Genomic DNA, 23,824 nt, shown 5'->3' with positions numbered 1-23,824 from the left:
CTGACTTGATGTGACTTGACCTGACTTGATATGACTTGACCTGACTTGATGTGACTTGACCTGACTTGATATGTGGCACTGGGTTGTAGCTTCTGAGTCCAGGTTGTCCATCACTGCTTATGACAGGTATCTCCTACCAGCATAGGGCCCCTAGGTAAACCCTCCGTGTCACATGGGTATGGATATGTGTTTCACATGTCCTATCCATTGGATAATGTGACATGAAACTGGGCAGATTCTGGATTAGACGGATGAAAACAACAGGGAAAAACGCACACAAAGATGGACAGAAGTGGTACGGAGGTGACCAATAGAACACATGGGCAGCATTGCGGACATAATATGTAAATGTGTCCTTACAGGCACCACACACACCACGATGCACAGTAGCAGAACACAGGGAACATGAAGAAGGCCAATGCAAATGTGGAGGTTGTGTGAATAGCTGTAGTTGTTAAGGGAAAACGAGAAGTGTGGGTGTTGAAGTTGGTCACAGAAAAGAAGTGTGTAGTGTTTCATAACTTGCGAGAGTACACCACACAAACACACACACACATACACACACACACACACACACACACACACACACACACACACACACACACACACACACACACACACACACACACACACACACACACACACACACACACATCCTTGTGGCTATGTCAAAGTAAAAAAAAACATGATGTTGCATAGTGGAACGTGCATGTTTTGGAGACTAAATATGTCCGCATTTAATGCGCCAAGTGAGTTGTGCGTGTATGTAAGAGAGAGAGTGAAGACATGTTGATGCAGAGACAGGAGATGATGACAGATATATACTGTACTTTGAAGCCCTCCAAAGAGAGTTTTATCTTGGACACCAGAGGCAGAAGCAGCAGGTACAGCCGTGGGTCCCACTATATTCATGCATTTATGCAAACAGTCCCTTCTCTCTGCTACACTCCTGCAGTAACCCCACGCCCCACCTGGCGGTCCCGACCCTGAGCACAAAAAGGCGATCTGTTTTGTTATTTTTCTGCCATGGGTGTTGATATCTTTTTTATTTCTATTTTTTTTAAACATTCCAAAAAATCACATCAGAGATTCTGAGAGTATAGCCTACATCCAATCTCTCTGCTGGCATGGTAGACCAAAATTCCATTGCACTCCATTCCAATTCCAACGATTTGAACTACTATTTGTGATATTTGAGACAAAAAAAGTACTCAGTCTCGTATTACATAGCATTTATTGTTACAGTGCATTTGTCAGACGCTTTTTAATCAAAGCTTTATATGTTACGCCCATCCACGCTCCCCTCCTCTCAGTGCATGGGCAGGCCTGAGGCTTTTTACCAAAGAACGTAGAATGGATAGGAACAATCACTCGCTGGTTAATGCATTGGCCACGGTGTAGTACGGGGCGTAGCTTAAGGACACAGTGTGCATGGTCGGTGGCTACGACGCCATGATGGATAAAGACTGTGACACCGGAAAAGAGGATGTCCAGTGGTCAATGTTAAGTCAATGGCAAAATTAACTGCAGCTGTCGGTCAGCATTAATTGTGGGGGATAATGAAGGACAGCTGACTACAATTCACTGCCCTATGACCTGTTCCACACTCCAACCCTGGCGGTAGTGGCATTGCATTTTACTTTGATGCCTCCAGTACTGACCGTAGAAGAAATGTGACTCCCCTCGCAGCAAACTTGTACTACGCTGTTATGACGTCAGTATACCGTCCTATCTCTAGTCTCCTTGGTTATCCGTATTCTTGCCTATACCAACCGTATCTCACTCATTTCGTGAAGTATTCACGAAAAAAATATATTAATTTTCGTGGTGCATTCACGTTATTGCCCGCCTTTCGTAAAGTCTTCACGAAAATAATAGATTAATTTTCACGCTGCCTATTCACTTGAATTGCCCGACTGTTGCCTAGCGACCCACTAGTTTGATGCCCTTTCGGTAGCCTACCGTCACATGGTAATCAAACATTTCAAACAAGCAATTTAGGGTTAGGTTTAGGGTCAAGGTTAGGGTTAAGGTTAGGGTTAGGGTTAGGTTTAGGGTTAAGTAGGGTTAAGGTTAGGGTTAGGTTTAGGTTTAGGTTTAGGTTTAGGGGACATAAGGCGTAAGTACCGAAAGGGTGTCGAATTAGTGAGTCCCGAGTGTATCAGCAGTGTTCTGTCAGCACCCCCTCCCCGCCCCTGCAGACGTTTGGATAACCATAGCAGCAGTGGGGCAATTCAAGTGAATAGGCAGCGTGAAAATTAATCTATTATTTTCGTGAAGACTTTACGAAAGGCGGGCAATAACGTGAATGCACCACGAAAATTAATATATTATTTTCGTGAAGACTTTACGAAAGGCGTGAGATAGGGCTCCTATACCATGCCTCCAGTACAGACTGTAGAACAGGGGTGGGGAACCTTTTTCATCCGAGGGCCGTAAAATTCCTCCAAGGGCCGTACTATGAGTGCAAACCAGGATTTCCCCCACTTTAGGCCTAATATTGAAGGCAGCCACCTTTAAAACAGACCCCACCTTCTCTAGGTCCCCTGAATATAACTTAATTGTATTGCAAATTCATTGTCTAAGATTCCTTCACAAAATATGTCATATTTCATCTGAAGCTGCATAACATTAACATTATATCGGGGCCCGGATAAAACGGCATAGGTTCAACACGCCTGCTGTAGAAGAAAGTGACTCCCCTCTCGCCATACGGTCCTACGCTCTGCAGTAGTTGATACAGAAACCACGGAAACTGCTACAATAGTTCTATCTATTCAACTAGAAAACAGGTTCTAACCATACACTGCACTGCTCCAATGGGACTTCCCATGTTAAACACCTAGCCACACATTTTCGGCTAAAAACGCCGTTGAGGTCCCATGAAATCGGGGGAAGTGACGTCACTTTCAAGCTCTATTGGAACTGAACCAGACCTCACTAAGCTCTTTCTTTCTCCTCTCTCTCTTTCTCCCTGGCCAGCTCCCTCCTTTCTCTCCTCTCTCCACCTCACTCTTTTACCTCTTACTACTACTTTGTGTCCATCCATTCAATCACAACCTCCACTTCACCCCCTAGAGACCTTATTCTTTGTATTGTAAGAGTACACTAAACAATACATAATTTTACAATAAAAATGATAAATATATAATATATATAAATATATATAGCCTATATAAATATAGTGTTGAATTTAATTTCCGTTGTTGTCTCCATTTGCGCTGCACCCTCAAATCAGCTTGGTCGTAACACATCCAAGAGTGGCATGAAGATGTTACCATGCCACCCGTCTGGGCGGGGCGAGGTGATAATGATAAGGCCCTGCACCACGTCTGGCCTCTCCAGGGCACAGTGCCAGGCCAGCATTCCTCCCCAGTTATATAGCCTACTCTATATCACAAACAGACCACAGCTGGGACCTGAAGAGACATGTTATGGAAATGATGTGATAGCACTCACTGCTATACAGAACATGGCTTGGGGGCATCATGACTCATTGGGATGAAGCGCAGCCACAACACTGGAGACCCAGGTTACATTCTGACCTGAGGTCAGGCATTTCCCAATCATGTTTCGCTCTCACACTAGTTGGCTGCTACCATCTTCGACTGTCCTATCTCAAAAAAAGTTAAATAAATAATAATAATAATAATAATAATAAATATATATATATATATATATATATATATATACTGTATATATATATATATATATATATATATATATATATATATATATTTTTTTTTTTTTTTTAATTATATATATATATATATATATATACTGTATATATTTTAAAAGAAATTAGTATACATCACACCTTTGTGGATATGCCATGTCACTGCCATGTGTGTGCATGCCGATACATTTGGGCATCCTTGCATGAAACAAATGGCAAAGGCTTCTGTCATCACACTACAGTATACCTCTGGTTTATCTTGCATTCTACTCAACAGTAATGACCCCTGACCCAGTGCTGATGTTCTCAGTTAACAGAATGACTTTGTTTCTTGTGGTGAAAAGGTGGTGAAAAAAGCAGTGATGCTGAACCAAAGCAATACATTTGCATATAGTGCCACCTGTATTATATATTGCAGATTGTATCTGTCCATCAACAAGTAAAAATACCGTATGTTCAGGGGTGAAAGTAGTTCCCGTTTCTTACCGGTGCCACTCCCCCCACACCTGCAAACAAACAAAAATAAACATGTGCACTACAGAGCTATATCACTGCATTACTATTTCAGTTGTCTGTTCATAGGAGGGCATCAAATGGCATAGTGTGGTAGTGTGGTGGTTGTACAGTATGGGATTTCTAGTTAAATAGCAGACCTTACTTTTCAAATGTGGGTTTTTGAGCAGCTTTAAACCTATTCTTTTACTTTTACTTTTACTGCGTACACCCATTGTAAATTTTAAACCTGTGCGCACCCGTCTGCTTTCACCCCAAAGTACGTTATACACAGTCGCAGTGAGTGACTAAAACATTAGAAGCAAAGTTGGACCACATGCTAAAATAACACCAACACAAAGGGGCTGTTTCCACGTAGCAGAATATTTTTAGCAGGGTATTTTTTTCTCCTGTTTAGGTGTAAACGCAACATGTGGATAAAAATAAATCCTCCATTGTAACAAATGCGTTTCAGCCCCTTAAATAGGATATTTTTTCTCCTGCTTTTTATACCAGGATTTTAAATATCTGCTACGTGGAAATGGAAGGCCAAAAACAATGCAAAACCAATGCAACCAGGAGAAAAAAATATCCACATATAAAAATATCCAGCTACGTGGAAACAGCACCAAAGTATATGGATGATGTTTCTCATCATCAAAAGAGGGAGCAACCAACTCAGATCTACTGCCACAGAGTGACACTGTCCGGAGGCGTCAGTACAACACACACACACACACACACACACACACACACACACACACACACACACACACACACACACACACACACACACACACACACACACACACACACACACACACACACACACACACACACACACACACACACACACACACACACACACACACACACACACACTATTTGCATTTTATGGAAGTAGGCCTACATTTCCTTCTTTCTGTCCTGAGGAACAGATACAGTGGGGGCATTTAAATATATCAACACCTGATGAGTTGTGGGTACCAGTTCTGTGTTCTGTTGTCTAAATTGGTATCACGTGTTAAACTGTCTGTGGCCAGATAGTACATATACAGACTTTCCTGGTCTTCTGAGAAACTGAGAAACTGTTGTTCAAAATGAAATGGAAGATAACTCGAATAATAACATCTAGGCCTATCATTTTATCATTTACAAATATCAAAGGTACAGAACAAGCAGAGAGAGAGAGAGAGAGAGAGGGAGAGAGAGAGAGAGAGAGAGAGAGAGAGAGAGAGAGAGAGAGAGAGGGAGAGAAAAAAAGAGTATGTGTGTATGTGTATGTAGAGTTGTGTCTGTGTATCAAATGACTTAAGGCGCTCATTAATGTCCAGGAGAACAAATGTAGAGAGCAGAGAGTGGGTCCAAGGCACCACCGAGCTAAGATAAAAGTCCTTTATTTTTTTAATTCTAAGTAGCCCTGAGGAAGGCCTGAGAACGAAATGCCTCTGCTTGATGTCCCATTTAGAAAAATAAAGGACTTTTAACTTCACTTTGGAGAGCCTCGGACCCACAGCCCTTTACAGACCAAACATTCATAGAAAACAACTGCACTGTACAAGCATATAACGGCTCTGTGGCTTTGCTCAAAGTGACTTACAAAGAACTTTACTTCCACACAATAACAGGTTGAATTTAAGATAAAAAAAAATACAGTATATTTTTCCAATTTTGTAGCTGCTACTGAAATGAATACTGAATTTCAAAACATCAACATTGATACTTCAGTACTTTTATTTCCACCCGAAGTCTGCAGATCAACTTAACATAGAAAAGTAGAAGTTGTTTTCTATTTGGCTTCTCTACAAATAGAAATAACAAAAATAATGCTTTTAAAAAAAACATGTTAAACACACAGTTTCACACAGGACTTTATCGTGTGGCTACAAACACATTCGTTTGGTGTTGGAAAGAGGCACAATATTTCCTGTTTGGCGGCGTCATATTCCATGGAAAATTTTAATTGAAATGTGTTTGAATAGCCAGCATGTATTCATGCAATAACCTTTGTCAGGCACGCATGACCTTAAGAGCTTCTGTGCCAAGTCTTGTTATATTTTCAGTGCCACCTAGTGGCAGTTTATTTGGGTATGTCCTGGATGGGGTAAATGAGTAAAAAAAGTCAACTTACCACATTTCTTCGCCTCCCAGTCACTCGATTAAGCCACATGAAGCGGCAGGCAGCTCAGCCACAAGACTATCAGAAATAGGCCATAATAATGGAACACATCACTCCAGCATTAACAGACTGGTCGCCTGTGTCTTACAGAATTGATAGACTATTAGACTTTTTTAAATTATTAAATATTTTTTATTATAGACTGTAATTAATATTCAAAGGAAACTATAAATGGTAATTTTATACTCCTGCCGGAGTCCTTATAACCGCTGAAGAGAGCCTCTTGGCAGTTCCAAAGCCACCACCATAAAGGAACAAGGCAGCAACGTTCTCTAGTGTTTTCCAATGGGGGCAGTGTTGCCAGATGTACGGTAATTATCGTATTTGTACCATAATTTTGTCCATTTTGTCCTCTGTACGATCAAAAAAACATGATGTACGATAGTTGCAGGGTTGTCATTCAGTTCATAAGATGGCTTGAAACAACAGTTTGGGTCTTGTACGATAATTTCCTCCAAAAAAGCCCCCAAAAACGATAATTCTGAGGTTTATGGTACGATAATTCAGCATGTTCCATCTGGCAACACTGAGTGGGGGCTCTACAGGGGAACCCTGGGGCATTGAGAGGCCCAGTTGAGGGGGGCTGGAGCTTGCCATTGGGAAGCTTTAGTCTATTTTATTTTTTTAACACTAGGGGGGTGATGGCAGGCTCAGGATGAGGTCAAGGGGGAGTTGGGGGGCTTATGATGAGGTACAGGGGGTGTTTATTCAAAAAAAGGTTGAGAACCACAGATCTATACATTATCAAACAGGTAGACCACCCTGCCTCCATGCATTAGAGAAACCAAATCTTATAACTGATGAACTACTTGCTGTTTCATCCTGCCTATACCAGCTCTTGAAAGCCAGTGAAAGCCCACCTGGGAAACTCCAACTCCCGTTGTCATTGTGACACAGCACTCCACAGCACAGAAGTGTTCAATGCACACATGCACACTGCACACCAAAATTGCAATCATGTTCCGTGCAAGGGGGCAGCCCCCAATGGCGCCCCAAGGGAGCAGTGCTGCGGGACAGTACCATGGGTACAGGTCAGTCATGTCAATGTTTCAGTGCTCTAAACCTCGGAAGTGTAGGCCTTATTCAAACTGACTCAACTTTGTCAAATAATTGGCCTAATCATAATGACAATGCATTTAGTCTACTTTTGTCAACAACCTTAACTGCCAATCTGGCTCAAGCAAGTGTCAATGCAGTGATTTGGGGTGTGCTGAAAACTTACAGATTGGCTGACAGATGCACCTTATGTAAGCTTATGTTTGATGTTCCTCTATTGCCAGCGAGTGGTTGATACTGTTTCCCATTAACCTGTTGGCATGCATAGCAGCTGAAGAAGATGGAAAGGCCCATAATAGCTTGAATAAACACTAAAGGCTACATTATGTATTCTAAAGCACTTGCAATATTTTGCCACGTGGTGTCGCAATAAGGACATGTTTGGTTGATTTGAGTACAGATACATTTTCATGAAAATGAGAAGATATAGATGCTTCATAGGTTAAACAGAGACGGTATATAGGTAATTGTCTTTTAGACATTTTATGTCTTGTACAAACAGTAGAGCCTGTTCTAAAACAAAAGGCACGCTCAGCTCTGGTTTGGTTTCCCCCTTCGTCGCTTTTATAAAAGGCTAATTCAATGTTTTTTTCATTCCACACTTTATCTGCTTCATTTTTTTCAGGGAGGCAATACCTTTCCAATATTCTTAAGATGTTTGCTTCACTCTCAATGGATGTGTGCCATTGTTTGTTTCCGATTGACATTTCAGCGTTGTTCTTACGTTTTTTGCGTGTCGTCTACGCATGACGTCACCAGCGTCGAAAGGTGTTTGTTCTGGATTCTGGGAAAGAAAGAGCCCGCGCGCCTTGACAAGCGAATAAAAAAGGTAAGCAACTGTTATTCTGCAAAATTAAGTTCACAGTTGCCATGGAAAATAATAATATTGTACATATGGTGTCGTTAATTGTCTTGTGTTTGGTGCATCAGACACAACTGAAGTCGCCGTCTCGTGTGCGTTGTGAGAACAGGGAGCGAGGAGTCTTGAACGGCCTGTCGCTGTTGCACCGACAGTAGAGCTCTAGCTAGCGGTTAGCAATGTGATGATTTTGCTTGCATTGGAATGTTATCTGTTGTCACTGCAGCTATGTCATGCTGCTCAGATTGTTTAAATCCATGCCTGAAATCCAGTGCATGATCATTTGAAGACACTGTCATTGTGTTTATTGCAACAGATAGCAACGAAATAACATGTTGTTTATTAGCTGACATAGGCCATCTTCTTGGTTGCTAGCTTGGTATGTTGGCTAGTTTTGTTGGTTAGCTGCCTTTTCCTTTTGCGCGCAGATGGAAATTTGGGAGGATGGGTGGAATGCACGTAATTTCACGGGTTACTTCCAAGAATTCAAGAATAATTCTACCTGTAGTTTTGCAGGGCACCAGCGCCATGTTGCAAAACCTAGAATAATAGCGTGTGTGAGCACTGTGTTCTTCTCAGTTATCACAACATACCTCTTTCCATGAGTTTCTCGTTGCATTTTATGGGGGTTATTTGCCTCTTGTCTGTCCACCACCAATATTTAACTGAAATAGATACCATGGACGTTTCAAGGGATCGTTTAGCATGTTTGGGCATCCTAATTTCAAAATGACGTAGGTAGCAAGCTACTAAATTGTGTTTTAGCCGTAACGCCAGCTTCTTAGCTCCAGTAGCAGGGTAGCATAGCTGTATCCAAATGGAAGTGATGTAGGTGTGTGAATGCAATTTCAGAGTAATGACTGCCCTGTGTTTTCACCACGAAGCAATAGTATGTCTTTCCGTCAATTTGCAGTGTAGTTTAACACCCATATAAACGGTGTGTAGAGTGCTACGCCTGTGCTGTTTCATTTTCATAATAAGGACTCGGAACAACCCGCAGTCGCCATTTTGTGCGCTCCCCGGAGGACTAGCGAGAGTGGGAGAAACGTTTGCGATAGAGAGGAAACCACTGCGAGCACACACGACTGTTCCATTATTTATCTCAGTAACATGTTACAACAGACCTAGCGATCAGACGTGTAGTTCTACTCCCAAGTCTGTATGTGGAATACACGCTTGCCTTTGACAGTCACTTCAGCTATCTGCTAACCAGCTAATATGAGGTGTTGGAATGCTGCTGTCGGTCTGGGAATGGGTCGTGTGGTAAGCGTGTGTCGTCTCATGCAGGCTTTCCGGTGCTGTGAAGACAAATAATGGACTTCACATATTCATGTTCATAGTGTTAGTCATAGTAGTTTTCATTGCACGTTGTGCAAGAGTAGTGGAGAAATGTCAGTGCATTATGTGAACGTGAAAAGACCTTTGAACAGTGGTCACATGGAGGTTGTCGCATTCACAATCTTGAATCTGTCCCCTGTCATTCAGAGAGAATTTGTTGCATCATGTTAGTTGTTTTGACCGACACCCTTTTAATAAGCAAAACTTGGAGATGCATTTCTATTTTTTAAATATAAATATACTCTATTACAACTAGTTGAGATCTGAACTTCATATCTATGCCAAATTGAAGTCATCTTACTGGAGACCAGACATTGTTTCCCTATGTATATTCTGACTGGCGCAAAGTCTTTTGTGTATCTCGGCTTGACTTGGGTCAGGGACTAAACCTGATACTTGTTCCAGAATCATGTCAGTTTGTGCCAAAGCAAATGTGTGGCACAGGAACTGTATCTTGTTGGTCAACAGGAGGAGAGAAACCGGTGCCATTAGCCCCTGTACTGGACTCCTGCTAATGACTGACTGTTTTGGTGTGACCTGGTTTTCCATACAAATTGTTACAGTTCAGTTAATGTTTGCATCGGAAATGTGTTGCATTTGAATTACTATCGCAACTGGGAAGTATGTACACAAAACAGTTAGCAATAGTTATACCCTGAATTGTGTGTGATTTTAATAATGTGTGTTTATTAATCATGTTGAACTTGAAACCGCCAGTGAACATCCACTTAAATCCGGTCATCACTAGTGAGCTACAACCTCCAGAAGTCAAACAGATTTCTAGGAATGAGCTGTCTTGAAAACCCTCTAATAACAAAGTCATCTGTTGTCTGGCACCTCGTTTATCTTACGTTGTCCAAGAGAGGGGGAGAGAGAGAACAGGCAGCAGGAATGGAGGGGTGAGACGAGAGAGAGGAGTACAGAACTGCACTGCCTTTGATGATCCAGCTGCCGGACCACCCCCTTAGACAACAAATGGAAGCTGGAGTGATGGGGAGCCAAACCTGGCCATTCACAGCTGCAACAGAAATCCCTCCTGGTAGTAGACTCAGTCATGCCTATATCCGGACACTGACATGTGCATGTGCTAGATAGGAAAGGAGGATTGAAAGAAAGGGTATATTCCGAGATAGTATAGATAGAAGCTGCCTGATACAGTTGCTTTGGGTGAATATAGCGGGATTCAACACTTGACACGCTGTGTGTGTTTGTGTGTCTGTGTGTATTACTGGGTTTGAACAGTGAGTTTTCAGATCAGTCACTGATGAGGATCACTGGCGTCTGTGTGTCGTTGTGAATTATAGGCATGGAGGGTCATGCAGAGTGCAAAAGGTTACAAGGCCATCGAGACCTTTGGCTCAGACATCACAGGCATGTGTTGCACTGAATAGGGCAGCCATTTATTCCCCTCACTAATGGCCCCATGTCCAAAGGATGATCAGTTGGGTTGCCTTGTATTCAGAATCGGAATCAGTTACGCTTGCACATACACGTCCAGAAGTGCAGCAAAAAGAGAGAGAGAAAGAGAAAAAGAGAGGGGGGGGGTGTTTATCTGATCAGGGCAAGGAGTGCTCAGGCTGTTTTCCGTCTTCCAAACACCTCAGGTTCTCTCCAGTCGCGTCTCCATAGCAACTCCCATCTTTGGCCTAATTGTTAACATAACCCCTGAGCGAGGCCAAGACGGAGCCAACAAACTCTAGGTCTCTCGCATTGGAGGGAAAACACACAGAAGGGCACGTTTTGTGCCAAAGAAATAGAGAAAACAGATCGACGAGTAATCTGTGGCTGTGAATTTGTCCAATGGAAGTATACTCTGCTGCTCGGTGTGATAGTGTGAGAAATTTAGAGTAGTTGTCAAAAGTAGTTGTTGATGGACAAGCAGGCTTGTGTAATATGGACAGCTTTGTTTAAAAAAAAAAAAGAATAAAAATAAAATAATGATGATAAACAGTTCAGCTCCTCCCTCCGTCCTTTCACGTTTCTGTCTCTCTCCTGAATGTTGATGGCCAAAGCCAACGTCTGAGTGGTGTTGTTTTCATGCCAGCTCTCCATCTTCTCAGGAACATTTGATAATATAATATCAATGTAAGTTGGCCTTGTCCCCATCTCATTCATCATTGTGTGACCCGTACATCTCTCTCCTCCTCTCCTCTCCTCCTCCTCCTCCTCTTTCCTTTTCCACAGGACACGGCGAGCCTCATACACCTGTGCCTACCTGCCTTCTTCCCTCAGCACCTGTGCCCTCCTTGCCCCCTCCAGGACAGTGCGAGAAGGAGGCCTCCCTCCCTGCTGAGCGGTGCCAGGGAAGATGACTGCTCTCAGTTAGGGCAGCCTGTCAAGAAGAGGAGCCACACAAGAAGTGAGTCAGCCCTGCCCTGCTGCCTGCTGCAGGCTCAAGCATATGACTGGCTGTGATGATATCCCATGATGTCATTCTACACACACACACACACACACACACACACACACACACACACACACACACACACACACACACACACACACACACACACACACACACACACACACACACACACACACACACACACACACAGTACACTTGCTGTATTGAGATGCAGAGAGCAGAGTTAAACACTGATGTCTCTCGCAATGAGAAGCAAGGATCTCTGTCCTCTCGTTGTGCAGTTGCTCGGAAAGTGTTAACAAGTTGGTCAGTGTAAGGAAATCCCTCTGATGATGCAGTGGACTTCACAATATTTACGGGTCAATACATCCACTGTTTTTTTTCCGCACTATTAAAGATGCCCTAAAGTCAGGAACAGCATTTTGTCAAGGGACTTTGACCTGTTAAGACCCAACAGATCTTCAGACATTACAGGGAATTGTCAATTTTGTTAAAGTTAGATGCATAGATGCTGCAGCCAGCCTTAAAGGTGGCGTTGCACAGTTGCTGCCCCTGGTCTCAATAGTTGAAGGGAGGGTTGGATTTAGTTTTCCTTTGGACTGAGCACCCCTGTGGAGGTTTTGATCATGTGCCAGCAGCTTCAGCTGTTCCCATGGTGCCTGTCTGCTGATGTAACGTCCTGTACAGTTACTGGGACTACTGCTACTGCTGTCCTGCGCGCACTGACTGACTGGGTGGGGGTGGGGTGGTGGGAAGCCAGGTCATTTGAGGTCTGCTGTAAGGCTGTGGGTGTGCGTGTGTTTGTTTGCCTGCCAGCCTGTCTGCCTGCCTCCTCTCTCTCTCTCTCTGCCTCTCTCTCTGCCTCTCTCTCTCTCTCTCTCTGCCTCTCTCTCTCTCTCATATGCCGGTGTGTGCTTGGCCATTGTGTCCGGGTCACTGAGCGGCCGGGGTGACGAATGGGTGGCATTGGGTGACGATGGCTGCACGCTGGTTTTCTCCAGGTACAGCAACACCCCCCTTGGTGACGGAGGAAGTAGAGAGAGGGAGAGTCCGAAAGGATGACAGACAGGCTGACACAGAAAGACACACGGACGTAGAAAGACAGACAGACAGACAGGCAGACAGGCAGACAGGCAGACAGGCAGGCAGGCAGACAGGCAGACAGACAGACAGGCAGACAGGCAGGCAGGCAGACAGGCAGACAGACAGACAGACAGACAGACAGGCGATACATCCTGGTGACGGAGGAAGGAGAGAGAGGGAGAGACCGAAAGGATGACAGACAGGTTGACACAGAAAGACAGACCGACATAGAGAGAGACAGACAGGCAGGCAGACAGACAGACAGACACCGAAAGAGAGACAGGCAGGCAGACAGAGAGAATGGCAGGCAGACAGACAGAGAGATAGACGGGCAGGCAGACAGACAGAGAGAAAGGCAGGCAGGCAGACTGAGAGATAGACGGGCAGACAGAGAGAGAGGCAATACATCTGCTCCTCTGGGTACTGCGTGGAGGACTAGCCGTGTCACTTGAGGACAGCCCTCTCCTACCCACTCGGCGACAGATGGGAGGTGCTGCTAGTCGCCGCTCTCTGGGCTCTCTGGGCTCCTGTTATGGTCGGCTGGGGTTTTGGAACGATTATATTTCAAAGCGTTTGCATTGTTTGCTGTTTCTTTTTTTTTTTTTTCATGAAAACGTATGTGTTTTTTTTTACCTGAGTCTCTGTTGGTCCTCTCCATGGATACACCCGCTGCCTTCTACACTTCCATACCACCCTATCTTTCATTGGATGTCTCACTCTTCCTACTTCCTACTTCCTCTTATCCTCTCTCTCTCTCTCTCTCTCTCTCTCTCCCTCTCTCCCTCTCTCTCTCTCTCTCTCTCTCTCTCTCTCTCTCTCTCTCTCTCTCTCTCCCTCTCTCTCTCTCTCTCTCTCTCTTTTTCTCCCTCTCTCTCTTTCTCCCTCTCTCGCGCGCACAGATGCTCTCACTCTCTCAGACACACACTCACACACTCCCCAATATCTTAGTGGACGTCCCTGAGGTGGCTTCATGTCCCCTGTTGGTGGATGCTGCTGTGCGGAAGAACCCAGCCGGGATGATTAATGGCCTCTCAAGCCTGAGGGCGTTTCCTTGCTGAAATATCCCCCCTCGCACACGCACACACGCGCACACACACGCACACTCACGCACACACACACACACACACACACTCACACTAACTCAGGCACACACACACACACACACACGCACACACGCGCACACACACGCACACTCACGCACACACACAAACAGCACCTTCATCTCCCTCTCTGGTACCCACCTTCCTCTCTCCAATCATGCTGTCTGGACTAAAGCCTGCAACTCCCAACACACACACACACACACACACACACACACACACACACACAGAGCATTCTCCCTAAACAGCGAGTGGCAGTGCTGTAGCTCCATGCATTGTGGGGCTCACAGCTGCTGTATTGTCTTTTGGGAGAAATGCATATGGCACGTGCAGGGGGTTGAGGACCAGCCAGGCTCGTGCGTGCATGTGTGCGTGCGTGCGTGCGTGGCTCTGACTCTGAGTGTGTAGATTATCTGTATGCGGGTCAATGACGTTTTTGGGACAGCCCGGATGTCAGATGGTATAGCTAATGCCCATGAATGAATTACTAATTGCTAATTGATGTACTGCAATGACTATGCTTTCTGGAACCCCCCCCCCCCAAAAAAAAACAAACAAACAAACATTTTATCCATGCTGTCCATGACATCAGCTGTTATTGCACCACCCTGGCGTGTGCTACTACTAAAACATCATGGACCCATGCCCTTTTCTGTCTTTTTTTTTTTTTTTTTTTTACTGCATAATGGATAACACGTGTTTGCCTGAATGTGTATCTCTGTCTATGATTGTCGTGTTTGTGCCTCTATTACGTTTGTTGACGTTGAGTATCTCTGTCTTGTAAGATACGTGTGTGTGTGTGTGTGTGTGTGTGTGTGTGTGTGTGTCTGTGTCTGTGTCTGTGTCTGTGTGTGTGTGTGTGTTTTCCAGCCCCGAGTGTGTGTGTGTGTGTCTCTGACGGTAAAGGCTCCTGAAGGGGTGTGAGAAATGTGATCGTCTCGCATGTGCCAGCACAGCCAGCAACACAAAACTGTGGCTCAGACGACACACACGCACACCTCTGCTCCAGACTCTTCACTTGTTGTGTGTGTGTGTGTGTGTGTGTGTGTGTGTGTGTGTGTGTGTGTGTGTGTGTGTGTGTGTGTGTGTGTGTGTGTGTGTGTGTGTGTGTGTGTGTGTGTGTGTGTGTGTGTGTGTGTGTGTGTGTGTGTGTGTGTGTGTGAGAGAGGGTGTTTGCACATCCCCAAGGACGATCTGTCTCTTCTACTGTTGTAGTTTGCCGTTGTTGTCACATCAAGGGCTAACAGTTGGTGTGGTGCTGAATATATTGTCTCCAGCGGCAGAGAGACTCACTCACTAGGCTGTTGAATGGGAGTTTGGCGTCGTAGCCCTATGCGGCCTGTGGCTGGACATGAGGATTAGGGTTTAATCCCGGGACCCGGGATTCCCGGGAAATCTGATCAAAACAATTTCCCGTTTCCCGGGAAAGTCATGACGGGAAACCGGGAAAAAAAAATAAGTGCGTGTCTATTTGTTGTCCTAGCAACAGTAAGCAACAGAGCCATCTAGCAGCGGTAACACTTCAGGCTCACTTAAGCAGCAGCAGTGGCCCATTTCAGCACTAGAGGTGCGCGGTTGACGTATTTCATCCGCAACCGCTTCTCAGAATTTCTAATCCACCCGCTATCCACCCGCCCTAATGTTTTTTTCTCCAATTTCCAAAACCGAATCCGCCTGCCACCCGCCTATTAGTTTTTAGTAGCCTATTTAAGATGCCTGAGGCACATAGTCGATCGTCTTTTTCAAGCAGTGCAGGTCATTTACATCTTGCCAGCCCATGTTTTAAAAAATCTCTAACTTATATGCCTAGCGATTCCCAACGTCTCCACCCATCGCACAACGTGAAAGTTGAAACTTGTGGATGCTTTAATGCAGCCTAAATTTTAACAGTTTAAATACATCCAGTCCAAGCAGCACAATCGAGACTATTGGCTATCTAGCTTGCAAGTTTGGCTGGTATCCAACAAGGCGAGTCAAGTGACAAGGTCTTGCGAAGAGTGCAGAGAATTACGTCGCGCGTGTGTGTGAGCGAGAGAGGGTGAGAGAGGGAGCGATTCCAAACTTGTCTCCTTCCATCGCACAACGTGAAAGTTAACGTGTATGCTTTCATGCAGCCTAAATTGTACCAATTTTGCCTCCTCTCCAAGCAGCACAATCGAAACTATTGGCTATCTAGCTTGCAAGTTTGGCTGGTCTATCCAACAAGATGAGTCAAGTGACGTAGGCTATGTCTTGCGAAGAGTGCAAGCGTCTTGTGTGTGTGTGAGCAAGAGAACTAGAGAGAGCGCGCGAGAGAGAGGCGCTTCCCAAAATCACTCTGCAGAAAGGGCAAGGCGATGTCTCAAAATATTAGACAAAATGCAGCTTATTTTAGTTAAGTAGACATCAGGAAAGTATTTTGTTTAATAGCAAAGCCGAGCTGATTGGTTCATATTGCTCTGAAAGACACTGAAGTCTATGCCTATATTTTAATGGGTTTATGCGCGCGAGGTCACCTAACTGTAGTGACGCCCGGTGCTATTACGAGAGGAAAACGACAGCACTTGGGCAAACAGTAAAGTCAGTTTAGCCATGCTTACCTGCCTATGATGAACCAGTTTTCTTGCCATTTCTGACTGACCCAGATGAAATCGCATGCACGGAACTCCACTATTGAGATGACATCGCATAGGCTATATTTCCCACAGCTTTCACAGTAGCCGACAGTGAAACATTGTTCTCATGAAGCTGGCGGTAGACGTGTATCCACAGGTGAATGACAATGTGCCATGATTTTGCGCACAACCTCAAACACAATTCCTTAATGGAAAATAGCCAACCCACTGTTGCATTAAACCTACAGTGGCGCCAGTTAGTATTGGCACCCTTGAAGCTTAAGCACATTATGAGACATATCTCCAGACAACAAATAATAAGGTCAACCATGATTTTTCTATAGATAGCTTGTGGTTGATACTAAATGTAAAAATGATCAACAGCAAGGAATACTAAACTACGAGAGGGAAAAAATTGAAGAAGCTAAACCTCCTGGAACCACTGGTATTGGCACCCTTTACTGGATACCATTGTGGAAACCTAATTTGACTCAAATATGGTAGATAACAAATGGGAATCACCTTTGACAAATTGCTTTTGCCCATAGGACATGAATTAGGCAAGGATTTTTTTATATTTGTGTTTTAAATAGCCACCTGTTACATCTTGTGCGTCTTTGACAAATGTGAAGACAGATGGGCTGCCTGAGGACACCAGAAATACAATTATTTGCAAAAACAAGACCTCCAAATAATAAAAAGGTCATCTCAAAAGACCCTAGTATACCATTTCCAACACTGTTTGTGTTATTCAGATATTTGCCAAACAGGGAGCTGTAAAGAACATCCTTGGATGTGGGGTTAAGGGAAGAAATGATGATAGTAGTCTGTAGAAGTCAGTGCAAATAATGACAAACCACAGGGTCTAACATCTACAGACCTGAAGGTCAACTTCGAACTGTTTTGGGAAGTTTTTTCCAATAAGCATCACATGTTAAACACTACACAAAGTTTTGGTTTTTGGTTGGAGGCAAAGAGAGACCACATTGCTTCATGAAAGTCATAAAAGGGAACACCTGAAGTCTGTATAAGAGAATACAGGGAAAACACAGCCCTTTTATGAATGTTTTAAGGTCAGATGAAGCAATAGTACAGCTTTCCAGTGATGCACACAAACAGCATGTTTGCATATTCTGCCAGAAAGTCTTTAAGGAAAAGGACACCCTACCAAAAATCAAGCATGGTGTAAGATCTATAATATTATGTCACCCCATTGATGCATTAGGTATTGGAGGCTTTGACCATATCACAGGTATCATGACAGGCATCAAAGGTATCATCATTTACAGGAAAATGTGTAACCATGTGCAAGAACACTTGGTTTGAGGTGAAGATCATGTTCAGCAAGACAAAAACCTAAAGCACACATCCAAATGCACACATCAAAATGCCACTAGAGAAGTGCAAGAAGCTCGTAGACGAATACCAAAACCTTTGGAGGCTGCCTTTGCTGTCTAATGGTGTGAGACCAATCTGTTAAGGAGGGGTGCCAATATTCATGGACATGCCCTTTTTCATGTTTTTGCTTGAAATTCCAAAATTCATTTGGAAAAAAATACTTTGCTATTCTAAATATCTTTGGACCTTCAATTAAAAGATCCTGTTGCTAAAAGTTGTTTATATTTGCATTTATTTCTGGATATACTGCACATTTTGTAAATAAAATTAAGGGGTGCCAATACTAACTGGAGGCGCTGTATAGGTGAAAGTCGTGAGCTCCACCAACAATCCACCGTCATTGATAAGCGCTGCATGCTGCGCACAGGCTATCATCTTACACTTCATTATTATTGTGTTGGTGGATAGGAGAGCTTAATCTTAATTCCTTTCTTCCAATAATGATACAAACAGTAACAACTTGATACAAAATGCCAGTTTGGGAGGAACAGTTGAATTATAGCCTCTACATGACTAGATCAAAAAATGGGAGGAAAAAAAACCCCGGGATTTCCCGGGATTCCCGGGAAATCGGTCGTCCGATCCCGGGATTTGATTCATGCCATTTTCGGGAAAAATATTAAACCCTAATGAGGATGCTAGCAATGCAATAAAATACTTGGGAATAAATGAAATGCAGTGTGAAATGAATCAGTAGAAGGATCATTTTGGAGTTGCAGATTGTGTCAGTGGCAGTTTAAAAAAAAAAATGTTTATTTTTTTTATTTGTATAGGTTTTCAAATCTATGTGTCTGTGTGCGGTAGTTCTGGGGACAGAGAGAGAGTCAATTATATACTCATGGGATTGCCTATGCAAACACATGGCCTGGGTTTTCTAATTTGGTGCTTTTTTTTTTTTGTCCGAACCAACCACCTGAGCCTAAATTGTTCAGACGGATTAGGCTTGAAAGGCCCGCTGTTGTGACTGCACTGGGTGGAAAATCTCAGTCCAATTCACCGCACAGCATTTGAGGTCAAAGGTTCAGGAGGTCACATTTCTCCCCCCAACCCCCTCGCTCGTGGATGATGACTACTCGTGTGTGTGTGTGTGTGTGTGCACGTGTGTGTGTGTGTGTGTATTTTCATGAGCGCAACTCTGAGCTGAGGTGCGTGCTGATGTTTAGGTTGTGTGTGTGTGTGTGTGTGTGTGTGTGTGTGTGTGTGTGTGTGTGTGTGTGTGTGTGTGTGTGTGTGTGTGTGTGTGTGTGTGTGTGTGTGTGTGTGTGGGCGGAGGAGGTGTGGACATGAGTTTGAGAGGGACGGCGCTAGGGGTGGGCGATATGGGCAAAAAGTTATCTAGATAATTTTTAGAATTTTCACGATAAAGATAATTTGACGATAATTTCCAAAAACACTTGCAAAAACAAGTAGGGCCTATTTCGGGGGGGGGGGGGGGGGTAATCAATGTGTACCGTAATATGGGAATTTGGCATGGCAGGGAAGGGTGAGTAAAGCAGAACATTGTAGGCCTATGTAGCCTAAAACTGCATGTTACCAAGAGGTCTGCATAAATGATGGCATGTCTACATCACCAAAGCTACACATTTAGGCTGTCTATGATTTGTGCATGATTCCAGACTAATTTCAATTCTGCACTGGAGGTAGTAGTGCTGCATTTGTGTTTTAACTTGGGAGGGATAGAGAGTTGGGAAAAAATGCTGTGCTGAAGAGCTTTCACTTTTTGAATTTAATAATATGCATATGCTGGACTGTAAAGTAATACTTAATCACTTGTCATGAAAACATATCCATGTAAATAAAAAATAGTTTCATGATGTATTGCTAATGATTCTGTTAGAGGACAGCCATTTTTGACTGGAAACAGTGCATTTGTAGATAGGAAGCAGAACCTAACTATGGCAGCTTCAAATTGCATGTGTTGGATTTCACACATTGTAATTTAGCTCACTGCGCGAGTCTAACTTAACATTACTTGTCCACCTAGGCAGTTATGATATCTATACATGCAGGTGGGTGTTTGAGTAGTAACAGCCAATCTAGTTGTAGAGAACAACATTGCTTAGCTTAGTTCGCTAACTAGCATGCTAACGTGATTTCTCAGACCAGAGACAAAGCTATTTCTCTTCCTAACTATTTGGCTTTCCATAATCACAGACAGTTGCTGATTAACGCACATAGTTCCAAAACGCCCTCAGCATCATGCAATGGCTGGTTTAATGGTTGAATTCCTCATGTAAATCCACCATTTGGATAACAGCAACTCTCCTCCACTGCCCAGCAGCAGCAGCGCTGCACGAGTGACACGAGATCTCTCTCTCCGTCTGCCAAAACGCTGCAGCCCGCCCCCCTCAGCACTGTCTGCTCATTGGTTCACAGACTTATTCTCCAGTTCACAACAACATTACTATTGGCTCAAAGGCTTGGCTGTCGTCGCTGTCTGGAGGAGTCCTGTCACAGCGCTTTGTTGAGTTTAGCGACTTCATAAAAATATCTCGATATTGCAAAATTACTCATCGTCAAAACAACATTCACGATAATTTCGCAGACGATATATATCGCCCACCCTTAGACGGCGCTTGCTTGCTCATGCTTGGGCTGGCTGACTGGTAGATGGTGTGTAGTGTTGTCTGGCTGCTGCTCCTGGTAGATGGTGTGTAGTGTTGTCTGGCTGCTGCTCCTGGTAGATGGTGTGTTGTGTGTTGACTGGCTGGCTGGTAGGCTGCTCTTGGTGGATGGTGTGTAGTCTGGCTGTTGCTCTTGGTGGATGTTGTGTAGTCTGGCTGCTGCTCCTGGTAGATTGTGTGTTGTGTTGTCTGGCTGCTGCTCCTGGGGCCTATACTACAAAGCTGGTTCAGGATAAGTTAAGAGGTAAATCATCTAATACAAGAGCTTTTCTTAAGAAAATGAGGACTCCAGGCTCTTCTATTAGATGATTTACCTCTTAACTTATCCTGAACCAGCTTTGTAGTATAGGCCCCTGGTAGATGGTGTGTTGTTTTGTGTGGTTGCTGCTGCTACTGGTAGATGTTGCGTTGTCTGGCTGCTGCTCCTGGTAGATGTTGCGTTGTCTGGCTGCTGCTACTGGTAGATGTTGCGTTGTCTGGTTGCTGCTACTCCTGGTAGATGGTGTGTTGTCTGGCTGCTTCTCCTGGTAGATGGTGTGTTGTGTTGTCTGGCTGTTGCTCCTGTAGATGGTGTGGTGTGTAGTCTGACTGCTGCTTCTGACCTCATTGTGAGTGTTGGCGGCGCAGCATCATGTTGGCGCCACAGCAGCGCACCTACCTGCCTGCCCAGGGGCCCCCGGAGGGTGGTGTGTGTGTGTGTGTGTGTGTGTGTGTGTGTGTGTGTGTGTGTGTGTGTGTGTGTGTGTGTGTGTGTGTGTGTGTGTGTGTGTGTGTGTGTGTGTGTGTGTGTGTGTGTGTGTGTGTGTGTGTGTGTGAGTGAGGTGAGCTAGGTGCGACAGCAGGCTTGCGTATGTGTGCTCTGGGCAGGTTTCAAATTTCAGAGGGGGAAGGAAGGAGGGAGGGAGGGATGGATGGAAAGAAGGAGAGAAGGAGAGAGGACGAGGGTGCAGGGGCCTGATTTCCCCACATCTGTTCAGCGAGATTGGATCTGCCTGTTTGACCCCAAACCTAGGAGCGCTGTTTGCATTCCCTGGGGGCGGATGTCTCTGTCTTGCTCCAGTTTTTCCCCCCTGTCTCTCTGCCTCTCCTTGTCTCATCTCTCTCCCCGTCTCTCCTCTCTCTCCTTGTCTCTTCTCCTCTTTCCCTCTCCCGGTCTCTCCCTTTTTGGATCGTGTCTTCCGGTCTCTCCTCTGTCACTCCATTACTCTCCATTACGGTCTCTCTCTCTCTCTCTCTCTCTCTCTCTCTCTCTCTCTCTCTCTCTCTCTCTCTCTCTCTCTCTCTCTCCACTATCCACCTTCTCTCTCCACTATCCACCTTCTCTTTTTTGTCTCTGTTAATCTCACCGCATCACAGTCTCATTGCCATTCATTCTTAGTCCCCCACCCACCCATCCACCCACCATCATTGACAAACTAATGGCTGTGATACAAGCCAATGCTGATTATCACCATTCGAATGCAAATATGCCTGGTCATGTGTGTTTTTCTCCTTTCCTCAACCCAAAGGAAGAAAAAAACACACACACATGCGCTCGCACACACACACACGACACTCTCACTTGCTCCCTCCCATACGGGGGCGGGCGGCAGAACGGAGCGTTTTCCCGTAAGTGATCCCCGTCTCGGTGTGCGCGCTGCGCTGGGAAGGCATTACTCAGCTCTCAGCTATGTCATGATGCCTCATCAGGGGCAGGGCAGCAGCTCGCAACACACTACGCAAGCCAACCGCCCCCCGAGCCCCCTAACCTCCCTACACCACTACCACTACCACTCCAAGACATGACTCAGCAAGAAGAAGGGATATGGCACTGACTATTGAGAAAGTGGCTAAAACAGGTTGTAATGGCAGGGTTTCCCCTAGAACTTTATTGCTAAGGAGGCCACCTTGACAAGATATATTACGGTATGTATGTAATTTCTAAAGTTGCTTAGCCAAAAAAAATCGATACTTTTAACGCCCCACCACCTTGACTAACAAAAAATCCGAGGGAAACACTGAATGTTGAAAGAAAAAAACTGATTGTGAATGACAAAACAATATGGTATCCTCATAGACTGAGGTCTTGGCTTTTCAGAAATGCACAAGGCCAGCTCACAACATGCTGCACAAGCCAACCCCTTCCCTTAACCCCCACTACTACCACCCCCCCGCCGAGACATGACTCAGCAAGACGGGCTATATGGATGACACACATACACGCACAACACAACATTGGCCTCTGGGAGGGCTAACTCATACCTGCCAATTACTGAAACCTGTTAGCCTTGCTGGGAGTGTTAATGATTGGAGAAAGTTATTGGGGGGGGGGTCTGTGTGCGTGCGTGCGTGTGTGCGTGCGTGCGCTTCAGTCAGTGATTGATCAGAAGGGGTTTGTGGGGTCCCTGTTGTGTCTGGCTGGCACTGTGGTATTCCCGCGGATCCCAATTACTGCCCTACTGCTGTATTCCCAAGCTGTGACTCCGCTGCCACTGACTGACGTCTCTCTTCCTTCTGTTTTGACACCTACCTACCTACCCACAGCCATGTACTGCCTCTGTTTCATTCATTCACTCTTGTCCTTTCTTCCCCTCTCTGGCAGTCTTGCGTGGTACGCACACACACACACACACACGACACACACACACGCACACACACGACACACACACACACGACACACACACACACACACACACGACACACACACACGCACACACACAGTTGCCAGTTCTTCAGTCAGTCAGTGTTGTTGTGCTGCTGTAATTGCGGGTTGTTTGGGTGGTCCTCGGCCTGGCGGGGGCTGAATAGAGTCGTCATGATGTTTTTGTGTGCCACTCAATGACTGTGTGACAGCTGGCACTCCAGTGCAGTTGGGTTGGCACTCTGCAGCCTGGATCTGCCTGCTTGGAGAAATGAGAGGCTGTATCCCTTCTCTTCTCTCTTCTCTCTTCTCTCTCTCTCTCTCTCTCTCTCTCTCTCTCTCTCTCTCTCTCTCTCTCTCTCTCTCTCTCTCTCTCTCTTCTCTCTTCTCTCTCTCTCTCTCTCTCTCTCTCTCTCTCTCTCTCTCTCTCTCTCTCTCTC

General features: G+C 44.9%; 1 protein-coding gene across 1 annotated transcript in view; it reads left to right on the top strand.

Moving 5' to 3' along the window:
- Positions 1 to 8,144: 8,144 nt before the first annotated feature.
- The window catches only part of brd4 (bromodomain containing 4), a 56,638-nt gene continuing 40,958 nt past the window's right edge, over positions 8,145 to 23,824 (top strand). Inside the window, exons 1-2 of the mRNA XM_063187539.1 lie at positions 8,145 to 8,232; positions 11,785 to 11,959. The gene's annotated coding sequence lies outside the window, so the exon portion shown is untranslated. The remainder of the gene's footprint in view (positions 8,233 to 11,784; positions 11,960 to 23,824) is intronic.

The sequence above is a fragment of the Engraulis encrasicolus genome, chromosome 2 (genome assembly GCF_034702125.1).
Source record: "Engraulis encrasicolus isolate BLACKSEA-1 chromosome 2, IST_EnEncr_1.0, whole genome shotgun sequence".
Lineage (NCBI taxonomy): Eukaryota > Metazoa > Chordata > Actinopteri > Clupeiformes > Engraulidae > Engraulis > Engraulis encrasicolus.
This window is presented reverse-complemented; position numbering and strand designations above follow the sequence as displayed.